Below are 25,757 nucleotides of genomic sequence, written 5' to 3' on the forward strand. Positions count from 1 at the left end.
ATTTCTGTTGTCTATCTGAGGAAACACTAGTTGTTTTGCTTTTTTATGGAAGAGTGTAAACAAAAAATTTGAAATTCGAATTTCAAAAAAAATATTGTCATTCAATTGGATGAAATTTACCAGTAATGAAAATGACAAAAAGCAATATCCATCACTTTGTACCATAAAAAGTAATGAGGATAAAGCAAATGTAATCAAGAAAATCATCAGAAAGACTGCATTATTTAATGAATAGTCTCTTTGTATTACCATTTCTCTTTCTATCCCTGATAACTTTAAATAGGGGGAAGGACAGGAGCTATAAACTTATAAGGTGCAAAGTAGTATGCAAATGAAGAAAGTCTCCTGCATTATGAGCAGATGAAATACCTCTTATGTCATACAATCTAGTTACCCTTAAGACCAAGTTATCTTACTTTAAACCAAGTATTATACATTATTATACATTTATCAGGGAAAGAGGCATCAGCAGCAGAACCTTTAAACGTTTAGGATTTCTATACCTGACTTAGTCAAGTCCTTGTCACAAAAGTTGGTCTAGAAGAGCCAGTTTGGTCAAGTAGTTAAGGCATCAGGCTAAACACCAGAAGACTGTGAGTTATGAATGCCATTTCAGTAACTTTGAGCCAGTCATTCTTTCTCAGCTCAACTCACTTCACAGGGTGGTTATTGTGGGGAAATAGAAAGAGGAAGGAATATTAGGTATGTTCACCACCTTAAATTATTTAAAAAAATAATGAACGTGGGATTAAAAACATCTAAAATTATATAGTTCGATGCAGGTAGCGTTGTAGTGTTATAGCGTTGAAAAGCAGGCAAATAAGACAACAAACTATGAAGGTGGCTGCCTTTAATTAGCATTATCCAGAGGTGATATTCAGCCGGTTTGCACCAGTTCGCGCAAAGCATTGGCGGAAATTTCACCAAGGTCGCCGAACCAGTAGCAATGGCTGGTTGGCCATGCCCCCGAACTGGTCTCCCGGTCACCCCGCCTATGTTCGTCACCGCCACGTTCTTCGCACATGTGCGTTCCATTGCCTTGCAAGTCCAACGGGATGTGCATGCACGAAGAACATGGCGGCAACGGCAGCAGTTTTTTCCCTGACCTCCGGTACTTTTTGGTGACTGGCTGCCCACTGCCTCTTTGAGAGTCGCTTTCTGGCTGCGGCGGCTGTCTGGGGGCTGCCGAAAACTCCGGTCAGCTTGCCTTCCAGACTGTGGACCAGCCACCGCAGAAGGTAAGCAGCCCAAACAAAGAGGCGGTGGTGGGGGAGGAAGTGGGGCTAGGGCCGGGGCCACTAAAGGAGGGGAAACGGGGGCGACTGGTGAAGGGAGGGCGGGGGTAGATAGGTGGAAATTCCAAAAATTTTCCTACCTTTTCCTCTGGGTGTGGCTAGGTGGAGAGGCATGGGACTGAGTGGGCACGGGCATGACGTCAAGTTGGCCATGCCCATTCAGTCACATGCCACCCCCACCTAGCCATGCCCACCGAACCAATAGTGAAAATTTTTGAAACCCACCATTGGCATTACCTGATGTGTTTAAAGCATATTAGAAAGTAAAGTAGCCAACAAGCGAACACCCAGCATTCATGCCTAAAATTTGGAAAGCAGATAGTATCCAAAGAGAGCTAGAAAATGTGATAGAAACATTTCAGAAAATATGAAAAGAAATATCAGATAACAGCTAGATTTAGTAAGCAGGTGAGAAAAACTGAATCTCAATGAGTACATCCTTTGTTAAAGAATGAACATCTACAGATGAGACCACAGATAAATTTAGAAATGTTACAAAAATGTACCAACAAGCAATAATTTTTAATGGCAGGAACTCTACGCTGAATATATTTTAACTCCTTCTCTCCAGTATCTAATAATGAACTCTAGGTTGTCACTGTCTCAACCAAGTGATTATGGAGAATAAAGAGGAGAAAATTAGTACAAATTTTCAGTCATTTGAGAAAAGGCAATACAGGTAGTCCTCAACTTACAATCATTTGTTTAGTGACCATTTGAAGTTACAACAACACTACAAAAAAGCTAACTTATGACCATTTTCACACTTACAACCATTGCAGCTTCCCTATGATTACGTAATCAAAACTTGGGATGCTTGGAAAATGGATGGTTGCAATGTCCCGGGATCATGTGATCACCTTTTCTGACTTTTTGACAAGCAAAGTCAATGGGGAAGCCAGATTCACTTAACAACTGTGACAAAAAAAGGTCATACAATGGGGCAAAATTTACTTAACTGTCTCACTTAGCAACAGACCTTTTGGGTTCAGTTGTAATGATAAATTGAGGACTATCTGTACATGTGGTGAGCATAATTATGTCTTTAGAAAGGGAAAAGTGAGGAGACATGGTTTGATGGAATAACTGATCACTGGAAAGGTAATAAACTATTATATAGTAACTAATTTCAGACAAAAATTTAGGTGGATAATGAATTAGGGCATGATGTTTCTCTTCATTTGGGTTAAATCATTTCAAAATATATTGGTAAAACCTGATTGGTAAAACAGTGCTGTTTTCAAAATCTATTCCAGATAGTTGTGGGAGCTCTCCAAAACAGATTTGGGTATCAGAAGAAAAAGTTCTGAGTGTATTTCCATTCATGTGAGGTTATATTTCATCCAATACCAGATTTAACAGAGGCATAGTTAGCACTCCAAGATGTTATTCAGTACTTCCTGTTCATTCACAGAAGCAATAATAATGAAGTTAGAGGCAGAAGACAAAAAGAGATGGAGCATAATCAACAAAGGCAGCAAAATAGCTGTGTGCTGAAGATAAGGTAGGGAACAAGTGACAAAAGGAACAGGGTTTGCAAATGAGAACATGTAATTAAACAGAAAAGCAGTGATTTATTTGCATCATGGGACCAATATCATGTGAGCAGATCCCAACTGTGCCTTATTTTATCACCTCCCTTGTCTACCTGCAAGTAAACAGGAAGAGAGAGAAAACAAAAAACAGATTTAAGGTGCACTGTGATTTCCTCACGAAGATCTCTAAAAACCTGTTTATTTCTACCAAGTTTGAAAGGAAAAAAAATACTGCAATATTCTGACATATAGTGAGGCACAAAACCAAACCTGGCTGAATTTACCATCCTAAATTTAGAACTTCTGTACTTCAAATATTTTTAGAAATGCAGAGGCAACTCCTAAAAGATTTTACCAATGTAATGGATACTTTAAAGACAGCAAAAGATCATATTGGAAGTATTATTAAAATACATCTATGTTTTCAAAAAATACATTTAAATGTTAATATAAGAGAAGTATTTTTAAAAACAGAAAAATATCCAAACTTGCCATAAGAAAATTTAATTCACAAACTAATGTAAGTATTTGAGGAAGGGGGTGTAGTGTTTTTAAGCAATTTAAATAAAATGATTTTTTTAAAGCAAAGAAAAAATTATTTAAAAAGGTAAGCACAAAAAAGTTGTAGTTAATCTGTATTTAACATGAGGAGGGAATAGAATGTAAGGAAAAGAGGAGTAATATACACAGAGCACAGTAAATTAATACATTAAATGTATGAATCTGCATTTCTCCTGTACATTCGCTTTCTCCTTGTAAATTTTGCTCACAGGACAAATCCCCCGATTCTCAGATGTGTTATTCCTGATACATAATCTACCCACTCTACTCTTGTGTGTTTGAAATACCACATCTACGTTACTTAATTGGCTCCACACTAGGGACCATCACAGTTGCTGAGTTACATTCCTTATGTGGCTCTCGTTAAAAGGACATTAATGACTGCAATCAGTCCAATTCTACTTCCTTGGCCAATGATTTAATTTCCTGTACAGTATTCCTTTCAGCTCCCTTTGAACATGTTCTCAGCCAGTATTCCTTTTCTTTGAAACCTCTGTTCTCTATTATGTAACAGAGCCCACGCTGATGGGTCACAGACAGCCTACAAGTTGTAACAAATTATGCCTCTCACTGCCTTTTTCAGTATTTTGCTGAAATAAAATGGTATAAACTTAATTTAAAGTGTTCGCTGTTCATCAGTACACAGGTACAATGAAGAGAACAAACCAAGGGCTAGATAGATTTAAATGGATTATAAGGTGAATTGTTGGTAGATAGTGAACAACTAAAATGATGTTCACAGTGAAAAATACCAGAAAGTTAACTGATACAGCAATAAGGAAAGGAGACAGAAATATAGTTTTCCAAAATTATTGCATGAACCTCCTTTTGAAATGTGAGGCACAACTATATTTGCCATTATATTTGTACATCAGTGGGTTGTTAAGAATCAATACCTTTAAATATTTGTTCCTCTTCACTCTCAATTGGTTCATCTTTTTAACACCTCATATTGATATAAAAATATTTGTAGACACATTTTTGATAGGAATACTGAAACTTGTACGTATTTTTATGTGCTGGATGTGGATTAGGAAGATCTAAACTTAAATCCCCACTTAGCTATGGAGCTCACTGAGCCAGTTATTCTACTTAACTTACTAATTGTGCTTAATGCTAAAAAGTTTCATTGATACTGTATTTGCCATATTGAATTGTTCAGATGAAATGCTTATTAAAATATAAACTGTTTGATTTTGTACAGGGAATAGGCACAAAGAACTAAAAACGGTTATATACTATTTAGCACATTTTTATTTTTTGTCTTCTAACAAGAAAACCTAAACATTGAAAATCAAAGCTATCAATTCTGAATAAAAAAGGAGCTACTTGCCTCACTTAGTCACAAAATATCAAATATAGTGTGAGTCCTGAAAAAATGTTGTAGCACTTAACTCTTCAATAACATTTTTCTGCAAATTATATCATGAACAACATTTGTCACATTTAAAAAAGAAACATAACTTAAAACACTATCAGACTTTCTAATCAAAATCATTAGATTTAAAACACTCCATTTTTATTTTTAGATACTTCAGAAACTTGACTATGTCCAGACTGAAAAATTTTGGTTTTATTTTTAATCTGGTACTTTGAACTTGAGTCAGGTTCTTGCACATTTCACAATAAAACTTTTATCTTAGGAAGCATTTAATTCATACACAGGTTACAGAATGTGACATAACTTGACCTAAGAAAGCAAAACAAGAACACATTAAAAAATAATTCCAAAACAAGTTGCCACGTCAAACACATTCTCTGCTTACAGACATGGAACTGTTCAGCTACGATAATATCTGTCCATATTATTTACAGTCCGAAGAACTCCGAAGAACTCCGAAGAACTTTTTAGGCACTCCTGTAAGGGTATAGAAGGTTTCTTCCAATTTGCCATGTATAAATGTCTTAATTTATTTTCTAACATTAATAGCTTTATCTGCAATTTACAATTTAGTCACACCAAGAAAAAGAAATAGGTTACTTGGTTTACGCAAGTTTGAAACTGCTTATATTATACACTTCAAGTGAAATTAAAAAGTAATGCATACAATCTTCCTATATTCTCAAATAATTACTTGGTAACCACATTATTTTCTTTATGTGATTAGCTTTACTGTGCTGTGGTGAATTATTTTTACCCAACAAAATCCCACTGAAATTATGTAACTGCCTATTAATTTTAATGAGAAGTTACACAGTAAAATGTACACAGCAAAATTACTTTTTGAATACATCGTAGAGGTTTGGAGGAAACTATGGTCTAAACATAATCCAGGTATTTACAGCTGGTAGGATGAAGAAAACTGTGCAGAACATTTGCTTTAAATTATAGGTAGTTCTCAACTGATGACCAGAATTGATCCAAGAATTATAGTCATAAATTGCCACTGGGCCCAATTTTACAGCCTTTTTTGCAGTGGTTTTATTAAGTGAAGAGTGGTGGCTGTTAACCAAGTCTGTTTTTTGGTGTTTTTTGCCAGAAACTAGAAGTAAATGCCAAAAATAGACAAAAACCGCTAAGAATTGTAGACAAGTGACCGCAGGATGCTGGAAATGGTTATAAACAAGAGCCAACTGCAAAGTATCCAAACTGTGATCATGTGACTGCCAGGAAAAAAAAAGGGGGGGGATGTGGCTGCCATGGTATCAAACAGTCATTAAGCATTGACTATCTATATATATTTAATCATGATTAATAAATCATGATTGATGTTTAATATGAGACATACAAAAACATGGTAAAAGAAATCATTGAGTTTTATTTGATCCATGATAATATAGCATAGGAAAAACTTGATTTATAGTGTTTGTAATTATTCTGTTATGTTGTTTATTTATAGAGGTACAACTGGCAAGTGAAACATAGAGCACTTGGGGAGGATGCAATTAAAATTAGGTAGCTAATTTGAGTATTAATAAAATGTTAAACCATAATAAATATATAGGAATTTAAGTGGTTTTGAGCTCTGAGCATGTACATAATAAAATAAGCAAAGAACCCTTTCTGTCTGTAATTCTCTAATTTTGGAAGGAAGATAGGCAAGCAAATCAGCAAGGGAATAAAAAAGAACAAATTATCAACCTAATTTGAAATAATTCTCTGCTCCTATTTACATTAGACAGAGTCTTCCCATTTCATTCTCCACATTATCCAGTTTTTATTTTTATAATCATTACCAACTTAGCCATTTTAAGTATAAATATTGACAGATGCTTTGGGATTGCAGGTATCATATGCCTAATGAAAAAGTACACAGCATAAATTAAATATCAGACTTCCATCAAGGTACAGAAATAAATCTATACTATGCCTTCCTTCTTCCTTAAAATGTGCTGATTGCCCAAAGAATGCCAACAATTTCTCCCCAAAGGCCTGTTCACTACCACTGTGAAGATTTCCTGGTAACCGAAATAGACATTGTACAATACAATACAACAGCATTTTCCTTTAAAGTGTGTTGCTACTAATAGCTGCTGAACTCTTCTATATCAAAATTCATTTTATTTCCAAAAATGTGCTATTGAAAGTGTTAATGATGCTTTTATGTTTTTTCTTATTTTCTTATTTTGCTTTTAGTATTTCATTCTTTAGTATCTATATTCTTATTTATCATCAGCTTGAAGAATGTAAAGTATTATACAATGACAGTAAAGTTGGGGTTATTTTGAGAAATAACTCATGTTATTTCTACAGACAAAAATCTTCACTATTTTGGAATTCATATCATAGATCCATTTTTATTTCAGCTGACAAGACGGCACAATCTTGATCTGTCAGTTGTCTTGGCCTTATGGGCAGGCAAGGTGAATACTTCTCTAGATGACAAACTGCGTGAGATGTCAAGTGATTGCAACATGGTGTCAGAAAATGTCAGGCACAAAAGACCAGGTCCACATGTGAAGATCAAATTAAACTGATTTATTGCTACACAGGCTATGTACAGGAATCTTCTCAACTAATGGTTAGGGCCTGCTTGGATTAGATAAGGACAAAAGAAATCAAGGGGAGGTTAGTCTGCTTATGGCTATGTAGGATTCTATACTTATTCCTCTTCTAATTCCACTCCTAGGTTTTGCCACTCCTTCTCCTATAGAAAACTACAACTGTGATCCAAGTAGATTTATGGAACGTACTGAATCTAAATTGAGGAAGATCCTTTTTAGCTTTTTAGCTTCAAAAGTTTTACCAACTGTTCCAGCACTAATGTCAAAAATGGTCATGCCTCCCCAAAATGTTTTGTTCTAAATAAAAATCAGTGGAACAGAGCTTTACTTTAAGGTAATGTTGCCAAACAAGATAAGCATCACAAATATGGTAAATATTATAAAAACTTCAAATAATTTTTAAAAAGGAGCAAGTTATCAGAAGACTATTTCAAAATAAAATAATTTTCCTTATTACTTTCAAAGATTGAGCCCAATAATTCTAAGTTAGCTGTGAATTATGTTTCCAAATTATCGTCAAAGTTTATTTTCAAACTTAATGAATTTGAGGGCTATTAGCTAAACTAAGTAAAAAAATATCCAATGATAAAATTTAAAAAATTCTATGAAATGAACAGAAAATTTTGAGCTTCATCTGCAAGTGTCGCTAGCAGTTTAAGATTGCTAATATTAAGATATTAAAGTAAAAAAAATAAATTAAACTTCAAAACTAAATTCTGAATTATTGAATATTTAAATGTGTATATAAATGTGTATATGTGTATAAATTTTGAAATATATATATATATATATATATATATAATTCAAATTAATCAAATATAGCAATGGCTAGTACTCTTCTCTGGTGGTGACACAAACCTTGTAATATTAAAATACTGAAAACTTCAAAATTCAATTTTTTTTTGGCAAGTACAAGATTTGACAAGATTTCAACAATTTTTCATAAAAGCTTTTGATGTTTCTGAGCTCTCATGCAATCTATCACACAAAATACTTGAAAGGTCCCAAGAATTTTCAAGGTAAATTAAATTTCTAAGAAAGGTTTATATTGGAGGAATTAGTTATTTTAAAAATGCTGTTGAATATTGTTGTGCCTGATTCTGAATTGCAGCAGTTTTTAAATCTGTAAAGAATTCATTATAAAAAACAATTGTTTTAAAAATGTAGGATGTAAAATTTATATCAAATTTATAGATAAATCTAACTAAAAGCACTTCTGATGTGAGGCTCATGTCCCACTAAGCTAGCGGTGAAATGCTACCAGTTCGCACCAGTTCGGGCGAACCAGTAGTGAAAAAAAGCTACCGGTGATTTAAAATCGCTAGAAAGCAGGAAATTTAGATTTAGTGAATCTAAATCGTGTGGCACAGCTGTTCACCCCCCTGCTGTTCTACTTACCTTTCCAAGCTTCCTTTTTCCGCGCAAAGCATGCATTTGGTGTGTACTGTGCATGCTCGCACAGCGTGCATTTGGTGTGCACTGCACATGCACACGCACAGCATGCATTTGGTGTATACTGTGCATGCGCGGGCAGTGAACCGGTGGCAAACCAGGGAAGATTTCACCACTGCATTAAGCCATGTTTAGTTATCTATGTTTGTTAAATATATTGTTAAAATATATACTGCTCAAAAAAATAAAGGGAACACAAGCAGAAGACATCCGAGTTCGTTACATACAGTAGTTTATACACTGCTCAAACAACTAAAGGGAACACAAAACTACTGTATGTAACGAACAAAGTATTTAATAAGGCTATTTCATTCATTCAGATCTTGGATGTCTTCTGCTTGTGTTCCCTTTATTTTTTTGAGCAGTGTACATGGTTTATTGAATGATTTTTGTATAATCTGCCAATGAAAACTAAAGTCTGTACTGGCTTGTCTCCAGATTCCCATTCAGTCATGGATTGCAGTACGTAGTTAATCAGGTTTACCACGATAACATGGGATGTCAGATATCAGAATTCCTTGGAAGTGGATAGTTTTTATTTGTATTCTTGTATGTAAATACAAGAGGGACGTGGTGGCTCAGTGGCTCAGATGCTGAGCTTGTTGATTGAAAGGTCGGCAGTTCAGCGGTTCGAATCCCTAGTGCTGCGTAAAGGGTGAGCTCCCGTTACTTGTCCCAGCTTCTGCCAACCTAGCAGTTCGAAAGCACGTAAAAAATGCAAGTAGAAAAATAGGGACCACCTTTGTTGGGAAGGTAACAGCATTCATAAATGCCTTTGGAATTTAGTCATGCCGGCCACATGACCACGGAGACATTTTCGGACAGCGCTGGCTCTTCGGGTTTAAAATGGAGATCAGCACCGCCCCCTAGAGTTGGGAATGACTAGCACATATGTGCGAGGGGAACCTTTAGCTTTACCTTATGTGAATACAAAAAATCATTGTTACCACAATTTTCTCCCATTTCTTTAAAAAAAAGCTAAAGTTTCCTTTTGCCACTTTTTAAAGTGCTAACAACATGAGTAGGGATCCCAGGATCTATATCAGTGAATACTCCTGAATGAAAATCTTTCCCAGAGTGTCCAAAATTTCAACATCTGTCAGGATTTGTAAGACATTTTTCCACACCAGGTATTAAGCTAAGAGGAAGCTCATTTTACATCTGCTGCTGAGCGACTACAAGTTGGCAGTAACATTTGGTCAGAATTGTCTTGGCTAAATTTCAACCAAAGTCTTTTACTGCTTTCAATTAGTTATTTCTCTAGTATTGCAAGTCATTAACTGTTCACATCCCTTCTTCTAGAGGATATCATTTTATGCAAAACAAGTTTCAGTTATTACAAAATAAAGTTCACATGCAGAGAACTGCCTGTTTGATCTATCTTTCTTCCTTTTAAGTTTGCAAAAACCTTTTTACCCATTGCACATACAGACCCCCGAGGCACAATATAACTGAATTTCTAAAACAGGCCAAGAACAACAAAATGTGTTAAAGAGTCTCTTCTCTAGTACAGAAAAATCATTCATGCCAAAAATATGAGTGCTTCACTTCTGTTCTCTAAGAAGGAACTTGGTACAGTATGAAGTTTATTATAGAAAACATTATTCTTCTATAACTGTATTTTCCAAAACTTGTTTTGACTATATAGTCTACATTGGGAATTTCATTTGAAAAATCAAACAGCTTAGTTAAAAACTACATAAATTATCTGAAAGCTTTTAAAATTGAAAGTATAAACACCCATAAAGAAGTAGAAATTGAACTGACAACCAACACTAGCATAGATATATTTATCCTGATTAAACTGACAATTTCAAGAAGACTGCCTATTTTCTTTTTTCTTTGAAACATGCCAACATGTCTGATTAATCAAACCATTCGTGGAATACTAGCATTCCCCAAATCATGCACAAAGAATTTGTATCATAATTAACCACAAACACTAGTGAACACAAACACTACTAAAGAGAGGAATCTAATTTATATATATTTGTACTTATAAAACTGCTTTTCAGATAATCTGGAAGAGTAATAAATTCTTAAGATAATGAACCAAGAAGTACGTTGTCACCTAGTATTTTGATTGTCTCCCTAATTATAAGAAAACCTTTATATGTATATAAGGTTCAGGATATACTTAAGGAACATCTGCAGGAACTTTCTATAAGTTGCTACAACAGATAAATAAACAAATCTTGTTCTCTCATATATAATATATAATTAAAATATGAATCCAATGGTTAAATAGAACTGTTATCAAAAAGTATATAGTGTACTTCATCCACTCAAAGTCATCAATATACATTACATCAAAATGCTTTCTATGTTGTTATTTCAATAGGGCTCCTTTACAAGACAGCACTATCTCTCCCTTAACTACAAATTGCCCTAGAATATCAAAGCATGTGACTAGAAGGAGTGTATCAGGTAAGACCAATGCCCCATCTACCAAAAAAACATAACATCAGAAGAATTGGAAATTTTACAATAATGAATAATTAAGATATACTTATCTTCACTTGAGTAATGCTGCACTCCATATTTTAACTGAGGTTTACAAGGTTCTCAGTTTAGATCATAGAGTCTTAAAATACCACACTTTTATTTTGATGGTCATTCCAAACTGGATCAAAAAATATGTCTTAAATCATAGTAAAAAACAACCTCAGATCTAATCATTACAAAAAAACCCCCACCAAAATCCTATGCAACAAAACCAATGCTTTTAATTATTTTAAGTTGTGAATAAAATAATACAAGACGTGATAGATGTAATGTGGTAGAACTTTAGTTCCAAATTCACTTTGGCTTTAAATCTCATTCTCGTTGGGTGGAGATAGCATCCAGGAATGGTTTGACCTTGTCTGATGGCTGATTCAACTGATTCTGTCAGAGCTGTGAGGACAAGCCTCCTTCACCAACGGTCCCCAGCTTTTGACGAAGATGAAGTGACAGACTTGACGTGTCTTATTCTGAAGTTTTTCCCCAGGACCCAGGACCAGACAGTCGTTAGGGTGGGGCTGGATGTTATCTCCACTCGACGAGAAGGAGCGTATCAGGTAAGACCAATGGCCCTTCTCCACTGTGGTAGAGATAGCATCCAGCAATGGGACATACCAAAGCTGGCTTGTCCTATGGGTGGCCGCAGTCTGGTCTGAGGTCAATAGAACGGCCTGTAATTCGTAGGTCTTGGCGATGCATACCCTAATCCAGTGGCCCATGGTCAATGGAGTGACCTTTTTGCCTAGGGTAGAAGGTTGGAAGGACACAAAGAGCGACTCTTGTCTTCCTGAAGGAGGAAGTCCTCTTAATATAAATGCAGAGGGCCCTCCTCACATCCAAGGTGTGCCACTTCTTCTCCAGGGCGTGGACTGGGCCCAGGCAGAAGTCAGGCAGTATAAGCTCCTAGGCCCTGTGGATCCAGGAATTCACCTTGGGGATGAAGGAAGGGTCCAGCCGCAATACCATCCTGTTAGGATGGAAGATACTGAGGTCCTTCATGACATAGAGTGCCGCCAGCTCTGAAATCCGCCTAGCCGATGTGATGGCTACCAGGAAAGCCACCTTGCAGGTTAGGAAGCACAGTGTGGCCGATCTCAGTGGTTGAAACGGGGCCTCGGTCAGCTAATGCAGTACCTTGGTTAGGTCTCATGTAGGGTATCTGTGAACGACTGGAGGCCGTAGGTTCACTGTACCCCTAATGAACTTGCGCATAGTTGGGTGATGAGTGAGGGACTCCAGATTCCCGCAAGAAAGGACCGAGGACAGGGCAGCCATCTGACGACGGATAGTACTGGGCAAGAGCACCTTGTCAAACCCCTCATGGAAGAAGTCCAGTATTTGGGGCATGGAGACCTATGCCAAGTCCAAACTCGACCTGGAGCACCAGGAGTAGAATGTTTTCCAGGTTGCATCATATATCCGATTGGTGGACGGCCTCCTGGAGGCCTGTATTGTCTCGATCACCTTGGAGGAGTAACTATCCTGGCTCAGAGAATTCCACTCAAATGTCAGGTGGTCAGTTGTAGCCACTGTGGATCCGGATGGACCAAAGCCCCCTGGTTGAGGGAGACTCTGTCTGGCAGTATCTTCCAAGGTCTGGCCACCGACAGGTTGACCAGGTCAGCAAACCATGGTCATCTGGACCAGTGAGGTGCAAGGAACAGCACCTCTGCCCTTTCCACCAAAACCTTCCGGACCACCTTCGGGATGAGGGGAAGAGAAGGAAAGGCATAGAGAAGCCCCCGGGGCCTAGGACTGCGAAGAGCATCGACCCCTTCTGCCCCCGTTATCACAAACCTTGCGAACAATCGCAGTAGTTGAGTGTTGTCCTGGGTGGTGAAAAGGTCCACAGCTGCCCGCCCGAAGTGCTCCATCAGCTCCTGAAACAAAGTCGGATGCAGGCGCCACTCCACATGGTCAACTGTGGCTCTAAGCCAGTCTGCCTGCACATTGGTAACTCCTGAAATATGCTCCGCCTTGACAGCGGAGCAAGCGCCTTGAGATGCATCTGGGCTGAGATGCTGGACTGAGCATCTCAGCCCAGATGCTCAGCACAGAGCATCCGGGCTGAGAGACAGATGGTGCCTCTCAGCCAAGAGGCACAGTTGTTCTGTCTCTTGCATAAGGGACCTGGAGTGGATTCCCCCTTGGCAGTTAATGTGAGCCTTAGTGGCCACATTGTTGGTGAGTATTAGGACATGTCTGTCAGACATCATGTCCTGGAAGTGTCTGAGGACCAGGTGGACTGCCCTGAGTTCCAGCCACTTTATATTGTGGCCCAGGTCTGTGTGTGACCACTGTCTCTGAACCGCGCTCTTAAGACCTTCCTATTCCAGCAAGCTGGCCTGGCCTAACCTTTTTTCCCCTTTTCTTTTAAATCGAAAATTTTAAATCTGTTTTTAAATTATTGGATGTTTTAAATTTGTCTCAGGCTAAATTGTTTAATCTGGTTTTATTTCTGCTTTTAAATTTTGTATTTATGTATTTTATTTTGTGCCTGTTCACCGCCCTGAGTCCTTCGGGAGTAGGGCGGTATATAAATCTAATAAAACAAACAAACAAACAAGCAAACAAACCATCCTGGCTTGGAGATGGACCCCCCAGCCAAATAGACTAGCATCTGTGGTAATTGTTAGGCAGTTTGGTTCCTTGAATAGGCTTCCCCTAGAAATTGCCTGGGAAGCCCACCACTGGAAGGATCGGATCACATCTGACGGAACCCTGACCTTGGCTGGGGAATTGTTCCTGCCTTTTTTTTGGTAAGGCAGGAGGAACCACTGAAGGAACATGGCGTGCAGGCGTGCCCAAGATACGATGGAAATACATGAAACCATCTTGCACAAGAGCTGTGAGAGAACGGCCAGTGGTACTATACGTTCCCTTCTGACACGACTTACTAATTCCCTTAGACTCATCTGGCACTCCTGGGAGAGGTAGACTTTGCACACTATGGTGTCTATTACTGCACCTAAATGGAGCAAGCAGTTTGTTAGTGACAAATGGCTCTTGGTTACATTTATGGAAAACCCATGGTCCTGGAGCACCTGGATGGGGGCCAGAAGATTGTATCAGGACATCATCCAGATAACACTGGACATGCACGGGAAGAGCCAGGAGATGTGCCGCTAATGCAGCTAACAGCTTCATGAACGCCCTAGGCACCAACAAGAGGCTGAAGGGCAAGGCCCTATACTGGAAGTGCGGACTGGCGTAATGAAAACGGAGACATTGTCTATGTGCCGGTAAAATGGGGACATGCAGGTATGCTTCTGTCAAGTCAATGGAGGTGAGGAAGTCGCCCTCTCTAACACTGTCCAAAATGGACTGTAATGACTGCATCTTGAATCACCTGTAGATTAGAAGGCAATTCAGCTGTTTCAGGTTCAGAATTGCCCTCCACCCACCCACCCCCAAGGCCTTTGGAATCACAAAGAGGATGGAATAGAATCCCATGCCCTGTTGGTCCTCTGGAACCGGTTGGATTGCGTGAATATCCAACAGATGTTGAATAGCGGTTTCCATGAGGACCCTCTTCAACTTGTCCCTTGAAATGGGACAAAGAATGAAAAACCTTGGGGGTGTCGAGAGGAACTCCAGGGATAGGCCCAACCAGACCATCTCCAGGACCCAGGAATCTGTGGTAATATCCTCCCAATGGCTTGCAAAATTAGCCAGACGTCCCCCAATGGGAGGGTTGGTGGTGCAGTTACTTTGAACGACTTCCTCCCCCACAAAACGGCTGCTTGGCCTGAAATTGCCTGTTTCTACCTGACTGGTCCTGCTGCAGCTCTTGCCTGGGGATGTAGGGTCTCTGGGCCCGTGGAATCCCCATCCCTGCGTCCATCACCCGAAAAGACGGGCAGCGAAAATACGGCATAGAGCGAAATTTGCCACATCTAGAGCAAGACAGGATGATCTTCCTTTTGTCTCTCGACTCTACCAAGATGGTATCCAGAGAGTTGCCAAAGAGCTTATCCCCTTTGAAAGGGGCCGAGGCTAGCCTCCACTTAGGTCGGGAGTCTGCCTGCCATTGGTGAAGCCATAGCAGCCTGCGCGATGCTACGGAGGAACCTATGGTCTTGGAGGCGAACTTGATGCATTGAGTGTGGCATCTGCAGAGAATTCTACGGCAGCCACAATCTTGTTAAGACCCTGGTGTATTCTCACATCGCCTGGTGAGATCCTCCCCTGCAGCTGGCGAAGCCAAATCAATGATGCCAGGTTGAAAAAAGAGGCCACCGTGGAGGCTTTGACTGCCTAGGCTGTGGCCTGATGTGCTTTTTGGAGTGTCTGCTCCACTCTCTTATTCTCTGCTTTCAGGAACTCCTCAGGATTGCCCGGTATGGCCGAAGAGGATTGCAGAGCAGCCACAGAAGCAGCCACTGCCAGGATCTGGAGAGCCCTCATGAGTTCTGGGCCCACATTGTAAAATCTCCTGTCCTAGGTGGAAGGATTGGGGCCTAACCCAGATGAAGCCTATTGCCTCTGGACCACGTCAATAAACATCTGTGGTAAGGGAATGACCTCAGCCTTCATGGTCTGTTCAGAGAAGAGGGGTTCAGTGGTGTCAGTTGAAGCCACAGGTGCCTCAGGGCCAGAATGATCCATCCCCAGATGGGTTGAATTCCGGGCCTTAAAGAGAAGGGACTTGAAAAGAGTGGGGCAGAATAGCCCTGTAAAAAATGGCTGGTCCGGTATCAGCCCTTCATCTTCAGAGAGCTCCATGTCCCTTTGCCCTTCCTCCCCAGACAGTGATGACTGGCTCCTCTAGGAGGTAGTGGGGGAGCAGCGCTCTGGAAAGAGTGGAAGCTCCCTTGGTAGTTGGTCTGCCTGGTCTAGGCCTGGGTCTAAGGATAACCCAGATGCTATGGAAGGTACCTGCCTGGTCTGCTGCATTCCAGCAGCTATGCCTTGCCTGATGGCATCTGCAATGATTAGTTGCATATTGACTGAAAGCTCAGGCACTGATGCCTCCACTGGGCGTAATCCTGCTGCATTGGGTGTGAATGTTGCTTCAGTCCCCTTAGAGGCTTGTTCTTCAACTCCTGCAGCCGCAGGCAGATTTGAAAGGGAACTCCAGAAGCCTGCAATGTTGACAGGCATTTGGTTGACTGGAGGGGAAATTTGCTGTCCAGCTCCCCTGGTAGTAAGTCTTGCGAGTGCAGCCTGCAAGCAGAGATTGGCTCGCCTTGAAATTCCAATGGTTGATCACCGTTTTGGCGGGAACTGGCTCTGCTACCCTTGGAGAGTGTCTGCAGGCTTCCCTGGGCAGCCTCCCTCTGCCCCTTGGCACACAGTTTTTCCAGGGCCCTGTTCCTCCTGTGCATATCCTTCTCAGCCGTTTTAGAGCTCTTACAAGCAAGCACGGTTCCTTTCCCAATGCATGAAGTGCCCTGCGCCGCCGATCTTGTTAAAGGAGTCAGCCTGGCACTGCGGGAAACGGTCAGTGAGTCCCTGGCCTCAGCGGCCTTCATGTGCTCACTGTCGCCAGCTGCCGCCATCTTTTTTTCCTCTATGCCATGCAGACTTGCTCATTTATTTATTTATTTATTTATTCGAATTTCTATACCGCCCTTCTCCTTTCGGACTCAGGGCGGTGAACAGCCAGATAAAAAACATCTATACAAACATCACAGTTAAAAAATAAAGTTAAAATAACTTATAAATTTGGCCCATAATTTAAAACTTGTCAATTAAAATAAATATTAAAATTTTAAAACTAACCCTAAAATCAGGACAGACCGGCTAACTGAAAAAAATAAGTTTTTAGGGCCCGACGAAAAATCTGGAGGTCGGAGATCACTCGTATCTCTGGGGGTAGATTGTTCCATAGGGTAGGTGCCACCACAGAGAAGGCTCTCCTCCTGGGGGTCGTCAGCCGGCATTGTCTGGCCGACGGCACCCTGAGGAGGCCCTGTCTGTGGGAGCGAACCAGCCGGTGGGAGGCTATTGGTGGCAGAAGGCAGTCCCGTAAGTACCCTGGCCCTAAGCCATGGAGCGCTTTAAAGGTGATCACCAACACCTTGAAGCGCACCCGGAAGTCCACCGGAAGCCAATGCAGCTCGCGCAGGAGAGGAGTCACATGGGAGCGCCCCGTCGCTCCCATAATTCCCCGCGCAGCCGCATTCTGCACCAGTTGGAGCCTCCGGGTGTACCCCAAGGGGAGCCCCATGTAGAGAGTGTTACAATAGTCCAGACAAGAAGTGACGAGTGCTTGAGTGACCGTGCGTAGGGAGTCCCGGTCCAGAAAGGGGCGCAACTGGCATATCAGGCGAACCTGACAAAAAGCCCCCCTGGCCATGGCTGTCATATGCCCCTCTAAAGACAGCCACGCATCCAGGAGGACACCCAAGTTGCGGGCCCTCTCCGTGGGGGCCAATGATTCGTCCCCAATAACCAGCGATGGCGTCAGCTGGCTATACCGGGACGCCGGTAGCCACAGCCACTCGGTCTTGGAAGGGTTGAGTCGAAGCCTGTTTCTCCCCATCCAGACCCACACGGCCTCCAGGCACTGGGACATCACTTCCAAGGCATCATTGGGATGGTCTGGGGTGGAAATGTACATTTGGTGGAGCTCTGCTACCGGCGCAGTCTCAGAGCCTTTAGAGAGTGCCCGGGAAATGGGCAGACCTCTAATCCCTGTGGGAAGCTCAGGGAGGAGGTTAGGGGCCCTGCTGGTGTAAGCCTGACAGCCACTTTGCACCTTTTTCAAGGTGTGCAGTTTTTCTGTCAGCAGTTTCCAGCGTGCCTGAGCAAAAAGCCCTTCACACTGGGCATTGCGCTAAGGCTAGAATCCCTTGCTGTGCCTCTGAGACCATGGCTGGAAGCGGTGTGGAGCCAGGCTCATTCACTCTACTGCCGGCACAATACTTTCCCATGCCTGCTGATCTGTCGGTCTTCAGTGGGTCCAAGCTGAAGCCCTTCATGCTGAAACATCCAGAGGTTCCACCAGTCAGACCAGGACCAGCCAGGTGCTGAGATCTGAGTAGAAGGAAGGAATGGAGAATTTTTTGAGATGTCTGTCCTAGCTGAGAGACTGAGCCAAAAGCTGGGGACCGTTGGTGAAGGAAGCATGTCCTCACAGCTCTGACAGACTCAGTCCAATCAGCTAGCAGACAAGGTCAACCCATTCCTGGATGCTAACTCCACCACAATGGAAAAGGTAGATATTTGCATCAACTAAAATTAGTCATTATATTTTTTTCCAAATTCAGTTTTAGTTATTAATATATTAAGGAGATAGCTTTAAATAAACAATCATCAATCCTTAAAATAAACTTAGTTTCTTCAACTCTAAAAGTAACAGTAGATAACAAAAATTACTTTCAATTTACGCTTACAAATGAACATTTAACATATCTTTTGTACTATACAAAAATATTTAATATGAAAAAAATTATATAATCTCAGATTTGAAAGATACTACAGATGTAGTTGAAAATTGAAAGATTTGATTTTATGATCAAGCTCAAGGTTCTCTAAGGAGGCATAGAGCTATATTGTTTTTTAAACATTATTTTAGGAGTTTGTAAATCCAGTTATTTGCATCATAGCTTGACTTTTTTGCATTTATAGTTTATAACACATGGAACAAACTGCTTCTAGGATAATTTTGAAACCAAAAGGTAATTGATTTAATCACTAATATACCTGTTATCCTATTCTTTGTAATAAATTGGAACTTTTTCATTTTTTATATACTATCTTTACCCATCAGCAGTACATAATTTCTAACTTGTTTCAAGCCACTTGTAGACAAGTAAAAAAACACTGTACATTAAACCATTTTAACTGACATCTTTATATACCATAACTGGTACAACCATCAGAGTCTTCCCGTGTCCTATCCATTCTACTTATGTATCCATTAGTCTAGTACAGCATTTTTTTTTTAAAAAAAAAACCTACTATGATAAATCATTAGTTTGGATTTTAGCAGTGCTAACATACTAATTTTTGCTTCATCACAATCCATTCATTTTCCTTAATAGGTTGTATTCCTTAAAAAACCCATGAATGTTCCTTCCTCCAATTCTGTCATTTTGAAATGGCTTATGCTTAGATTAATTTAAAGTGAAATTAAGATGGAGTGATAATATATGCTTAAAATTAGCTGCTGAATGAGATACAATCAGTTTGGGCATTAAGAATCATCACTATCCAATATTCTTTCATTGTTGGCACATGCTACAATTAATCACATTTTAATGCTTTTAAAGCACCTGTTAAATGAAACTTTAAAATATTCTCTACTAATATAAACATAGCTGATAATAAATCACTTTTTAGTTTCCTCCCAAAGTAAGCCAGCATCAATGACACCATTCTTCCTCACCAACTCTATACTATAAACAAATCTATCAATTCTTTCTGAATTCAGAAAATCTGGAACTGACCTGAAAATTATCTTGATGATTTCTAGTAAGTATTCTCACTGAAGCCAATAGACCAGGACTGAAAGCCATGTCAAGGAAAGCCAATAGCAATTTCAGATTACTTTGTATATCATATATTTTACCACAGAGACATCCTGGTAAGCATTGATTCCTTATTTATTTTAAAAAGTAGACTTATGTAAGATTTGTCTAAGGACATTCAAAGTGACTTGGATATTTTATATCTGCTACTTTTAAGTTTCTAGATCTTGAATAATTTTCTCAATTTTTCAGTGATTTACTGAGTAAGTTATAATGGAGTCACAAATAATGCCAATGGCAAGATCTAGATATTTTCAGGGCCCAAGACCATAAAAAAAACCCCTGAAAACCTTCAAAAACTCCTCATCACCAAAATTCTTTTTATTTTAACAGAATGGGGATATAAGCAAAATACATGGGAAGTAATCCCATCAACTGTATATTCTTTAATTATAAATTAAATCCAATAATTTAATGCAAAACAATTTTAACCTGCCTGCCTTTCTCTTGCTGAAGTACAGTTCCTAAAACAAAGGTCGTCAGCAAAAAATGTTATCCATTGTTTCCATGGCTTATAAATTATATTGAGATTCACACAATATGCCAGAATTAGCCAAGTGCAATATAGTCTCAATATAGCCTATGAGGTATGTTTTTAACAAAGGCAGGAAATGTAAAAATTAATAAGTATGAAATTTAATGTTAACTTTAAAAATTCCTGTTTTTCTTACAGAATAATTTTAGGCCATTTTACAGGAGTCTTTGAATGCTTAAAATTTCCTCTATGTTTAATTCTTTAGTCATAGATACCTCTTAAGTCTGAAATTTTACCAAATATAGCATAGTATTTGGAAGAAAGAGGCAATATGCATTCAAAGCTTTAAGATTAGTATCTTTAGATCCTTTCCAAATAGAAAAGAATTCTATGTAAAAGGAAAATGTAGCAGCAGCATGTGGAAACAACAATTATCCTTTAATTTATTCCCCTAAAAAGATGGCTAGTGAACATCTGTTTGGGGATAGTTATTAGTAGTCCATGTACAACTGTGAAAGTTTGACCATAAGAAAGGCTGAGTGCAAAAGAATTGAGGCCTTTGAACTATGGTGCTGGAGAAGACTCCTGCAAGTCCCTTGGACTGCAAGGCGATCAAACCGGTCAGTCCTAGAGGAGATCAACCCTGACTGTTCTTTAGAAGGCCAGATCCTGAAGATGACACTCAAATATTTTGGCCACTTAATGAGAAGGAAGGACTCAATGGAGAACAGCCTAATGCTGGGAAAGATTGAAGGCAAAAGAAGAAGGGGATGACAGAGAATGAGGTGGCTGGATGGAGTCACTGAAGCAGATGCCGTGAGCTTAAATGGACTCCAGAGGATGGTAGAGGACAGGAAGGCCTGGAGAAACATTGTCTATGGGGTCACGATGGGTCGGACACGACTTTGCAACTAACAACAACTAGTAGACCTGTGAAAAATGACATTATCGATTAATAGCTTAATTTTTAATTAGATGAGGGATTAAAGCCTTTAAACTTCATAAAAGTTTTAATTTTAAAATACATGCTTTAAAATACATGTCTTTAAAAGACATGCTTAATTTAAAAAAACTTTAAAAGACATGCTTAATAAAAAGCTATAAGACATATACAAGCTCAACACAGCAATGACCGAACATCAACTTCAGAAATATTTTACACTCAAATAAGGATTGCATTTTAAAAAATGACCAATTGGTTCTCGTTCTCTCTCTCTCTCTCTCTCTCTCTCTCTCTCTCTCTCTCTCTCTCTCTCTCTCTCTCTCTCCCAGATTAACCAACTTGTTGGTTAAAAAACATTTTATGAGAAAGATAAAGTACCTTTCGATAGCAATTACAGTTAAGAATTATGTGTTGGGTCCTTCTTACAGCAACCAAAGTCACTGGGGTTGAATCATGGTTTCTGAATAATCTGGCAATAAATTATGCCTCTATTCAAAGTGGAAAAAAAACAAGAATAAGCTACAACTTATTTAATGGTTATTTCCCTGATTAAACTAACTAAGATGACATAAGCACTAACAAGGGTTGACATCTCACATGATGAGATGAAATAATCATAAGCCAATCAAAACGAAAGATTCTGCAAATGTAAGTAGTTTATTCCAAATCTTTATACACATGCAAATAATTTGGATTTAGACCACTAGATTTCCAAAATTAGAAGGAGTTTTTCAACAAGCTTTAGGATAGTCCTTTATGTAATCTAATACTGTTTCACCAAATAAAGCTCAGTTCACATGCTTCTTAAGAGACACTTTAGTTCACATGCTTCTTAAGAGAATAGATATACCTTGCCTACCTCTTTCCTCAGGAATTTTAACTATCTTGCCTGAGGAAGAATTCTTGTAAATTTAAAAGCTTACAATAGTTTTATAATCCTTCAGTTAACTTAATGAAGATATCCCATCAATACGGATTTAATTTTTTCACTGTTACTGCAGGTATCAGTGGTGAGCTCATAAAAAAAGCTTACGCTTCAACAATAAAAAATAGTTTCAAAGTTAAAAAATATCAGTGTTAGAATGCTACTTCATTCATTCTGTCAATCATCTGAATTACTCTCCTTGTGCATGCCACACAAGCATTCCAAATAAACTATTTGAACAGTTGCCAACAAAATCATAAGTAATTCTACTAAAAGTAGAACATTTCTCTTTTGTATTTATCAGCCATTGTTACTTATGTCTTTAGCATAGTACTATGAAACAATCCATTATCATATGGAAATAAAAGATAAAAGATAAGTGAATTTAAGAACAAATAGTGAATCTATTTGAGTCAGTTTGAAACTACAATTGCGGAACTACATTGTAAATTTGACTGGCACCAATTTTCACAGATAAATTTTCACTGCTTCATTAGTGTATGTGTATATATAAGAATATATATATATATTCTTATATTCCTCTAATATAATTGGAGAAGCACAAATGGGTTTGTAATGCCTGAAGTATGATGTATATGTCCTGGCCATTAAACTCATAAATAGAATTGAATCATTTAGTCCCAAAAGATTCAGCATTAGAATTTCAGTTATTTCTCCAATCCAGAAAATACACTTTTATCTGAAAAACGGAACTAAATGGATAAAACTAGCTATGTAGAAAAGCAGGCCAATGTTTTAAGATAGGGGTGTCAAACTCGCGGTGTCACAGCAGCGTCACATGATGTAATCAGGACTTTTTTTACCCCTTTGCTAAACCGGGTGCAGGCATGGCCAGTGTGTGACGCATCCGGCCCGCGAATTTGACAGCCCTGTTTTAGGTGGTTGTTGTTTAAATTACCACTGAACTTGACAGGTTTCCAGGATAACAGCCATGTGACTTGGAAATCAGAGACTTCAGATTACAAGCATGTAAATAAGGTATTTCAACTGCCTGCTAGATTCTTTAAATAAATGCTAAATATTAAAGCCTTTAAAAAATTGCCCCTTATCTCACTTCATGGAAATTTAAATGTAATTGTGCTGGAAGTCCATTAAATGAGATCTAATTGTATAGAGTTGTTTAATCGAGGTTTCATTTTCATTGTAAACCCAAATTTCTGATTTTCAAATTTATCCACAACTGAATGTTTTTCATTTATAATTTCCAGATTCACATACCAGATTCAAATTCAAATAACCTTTTTCCAGTCATTAACCAGTGGAACACACACCAGATAAAGCCACAATGTAACTTCCTTAGTTTTAATTATATATAGTACAGTATATAAAAATCCTACCAGCATTATTAATAAATCATGGTTTAAATCTTAGCATATTGTGTGAATCAGGTACATGTGAAAATATGACCAAAACCAGCTGTTTTGAGTAGACGTAGTCCACCTGGACAACAATTAAGCCCAACATTTCCATTGGTAAGCAAGTCAATTGTTAAATGAGTTTTGCCCCATTTCACAACCTTTCTTGTCATAAGTTGTTAAGTGAATCAATGCAGCTGTTAAATTAGTAAAACGGTTAAGTAAATCTGACTTCCCCTTTGATTTTGCTTGTCAGAAGGTCACAAAAGGTGATCGATCATATGACCGTGGGGAACTGCAAACATTGCCAAGCGTTCAAATTTTGATCATGTGAAAAAACGGTCATAAGTCACTTTTTTCAGTGCATTGTAACTTTCAATGGTCACTAAACGAATGGTTATCAAACCAAGGTCTATCTGGTCAAGGACTTACAAGAATTCACTTAACAATTGTTCAAATTAACAGCCTCCAAAACAGTCAGCTATGACATAAATTTGAAATTATGACCATTGCTCCACCATTGGTCCCGTGATTGCAATTTGGGTGCTTAGAAACTGGCTCACATTTATGACTGGTTGCATCGTCCCACAGTCACATGATTTATACTACATTTTCTGCCTGTTTCTGGTGAAAAAAAATGCCATTGGTTAAACTGGATTGACACAGCCATGTGATTCAATTTAGTACTGTGGTAAAATTGGTTGTAAAATCAGGTCTGGTCATGCAATGATTCAACTTCCGACTCTAATTACTTATAACAGACAATGCAGTTCCAATTGTGGATTGGAAATTGCAAATTGGTGGATTACTAGTATTCTAAAACTGAAATGCAACACCCTTTTTCCAAGATTTTGCTCCAACCTGAAACAAAGTTTCAAGTTCAATTTAATGCTTGATCCAAGATCAGAGCAAAACAGCATTTCATTCCATTTTGTTTGAAATGTTCAAATATAATATAGTTTGTTTTCTTTTAAATTCACTCAAACCACTGATTAGGCAACGAAACAGGCACAGGTTCTTTCCCGCTGACATTTGATGTATTAGAGGGAAGTTTGACTACGGAAGAATTAATTAACTACATACTCAGAGACTAAGAATCTTTTGTACACTAGAAAAATATTTTTAAGAGATTTATTGGTGATGTAAAATTCTGCTTTGTTGAGCTTTGCAGGCAGACAAGTGAACCTTTCTTACTATTAAATTGTACCCCCCAAAAAATCCCATTGCTGATATCTGTCTTTGCTGGCCTTTGTGGCTGTTTGTGCAGATGGACAGGGAGCCCATAACATGCTATAATGTTCTGTCCAGTGTTGATTTGGAGGCTTTTTAAAAACAAAATATATATTATCCCTTTGGCCACTTCTCCACAGGCTGTCAGGTGCAAAGAATCAGGACCATACGTTAAGTTCCAATTAGGAAGATTTATTGCTCAAGCCTGTACACAAGAATCTAGTCAACTAATGGTCAGTACTAAATTGGCACTAAATGTGAGTCAACAGAATTGAAGGGGGACTGGTCTTGGAGCATTAGTAAAAATGTAACGATTCTAGGCTAACTCCTTTCTTGACTCCGCTTCAGTCTCTGCCTCTTCCTTCTCTACATAGGCTGCCTAACAAGCAGACCCCCAACAACTTTAATGGCCCAAAGACAGACCAAAAGGAGGGGGGTAAAGGATTTCTTTCCAGTTACCATTGTTTTCTGTGGCAGGAAATTTGAAATTTGAGTTTTTGTTCTGATTGAACACAAGACACTTGAGACATTTTAAGTTTTGTTCCAGTGGAAAATAGAAACCTTGCAAAGTTCCAAAAGAAAATTCTGAGTACACATGCTTCCATTCTGAATTTGAAATACTGTTTTTCATTTTTGTACACAACCATGAATACAGCCAGAGTTCAATATTTGTTATTTGCTACCTAAAAATAAATGCCCTCTACCTTTAAATGACAATACCAAGACAATTTACACAATAATATATGCATTCTCTCAATTCTTAACTGAATAATTCTATATATCACTTTTAAAAATATTAGGTGCATAATTATCTGGGGGGGGGATGGTTAAAAATTGCAGAAACAACAGTAGATTACTGAAGAGCTTAGTGGAATAGATTTTGAAAATAAGGAATTATATTCAAATCATAAATTGGCAGGCATGAGATAATCTATTTGCAGTTATTATTCTCATCTGTGCAATTCCATCCTGAGCATTCTTAAACAAAGAAATATATTTATTTTCTCCACACAGTTTGTTCAGTAGTTGATACTAGAGAAA

At 38.8% G+C, this 25,757-nt stretch overlaps 1 protein-coding gene and 1 long non-coding RNA gene across 6 annotated transcripts in view; one reads left to right on the forward strand and one right to left on the reverse strand.

The window, feature by feature from the left end:
* Window positions 1-25,757, reverse strand: part of MLLT3 (MLLT3 super elongation complex subunit) — a 121,560-nt gene that overhangs the window by 76,172 nt on the left and 19,631 nt on the right. The gene's annotated exons all lie outside the window — the stretch shown is intronic.
* LOC117661541 (uncharacterized) lies at window positions 480-7,321 on the forward strand. Of its 3 annotated transcripts, none has more exons than XR_015732285.1 (4): window positions 480-593; window positions 2,552-2,799; window positions 6,232-6,287; window positions 7,139-7,321. It is a non-coding gene; the product is annotated as an uncharacterized LOC117661541 (long non-coding RNA). The 3 variants fall into 3 exon arrangements; XR_015732284.1 differs by having other exon boundaries at window positions 2,710-2,799; XR_015732283.1 differs by lacking the exon at window positions 480-593 and adding an exon at window positions 614-702 and having other exon boundaries at window positions 2,710-2,799.

Source organism: Pantherophis guttatus, chromosome 2 (genome assembly GCF_059756535.1).
Source record: "Pantherophis guttatus breed Tessera chromosome 2, ASM5975653v1, whole genome shotgun sequence".
Classification (NCBI taxonomy): domain Eukaryota; kingdom Metazoa; phylum Chordata; class Lepidosauria; order Squamata; family Colubridae; genus Pantherophis; species Pantherophis guttatus.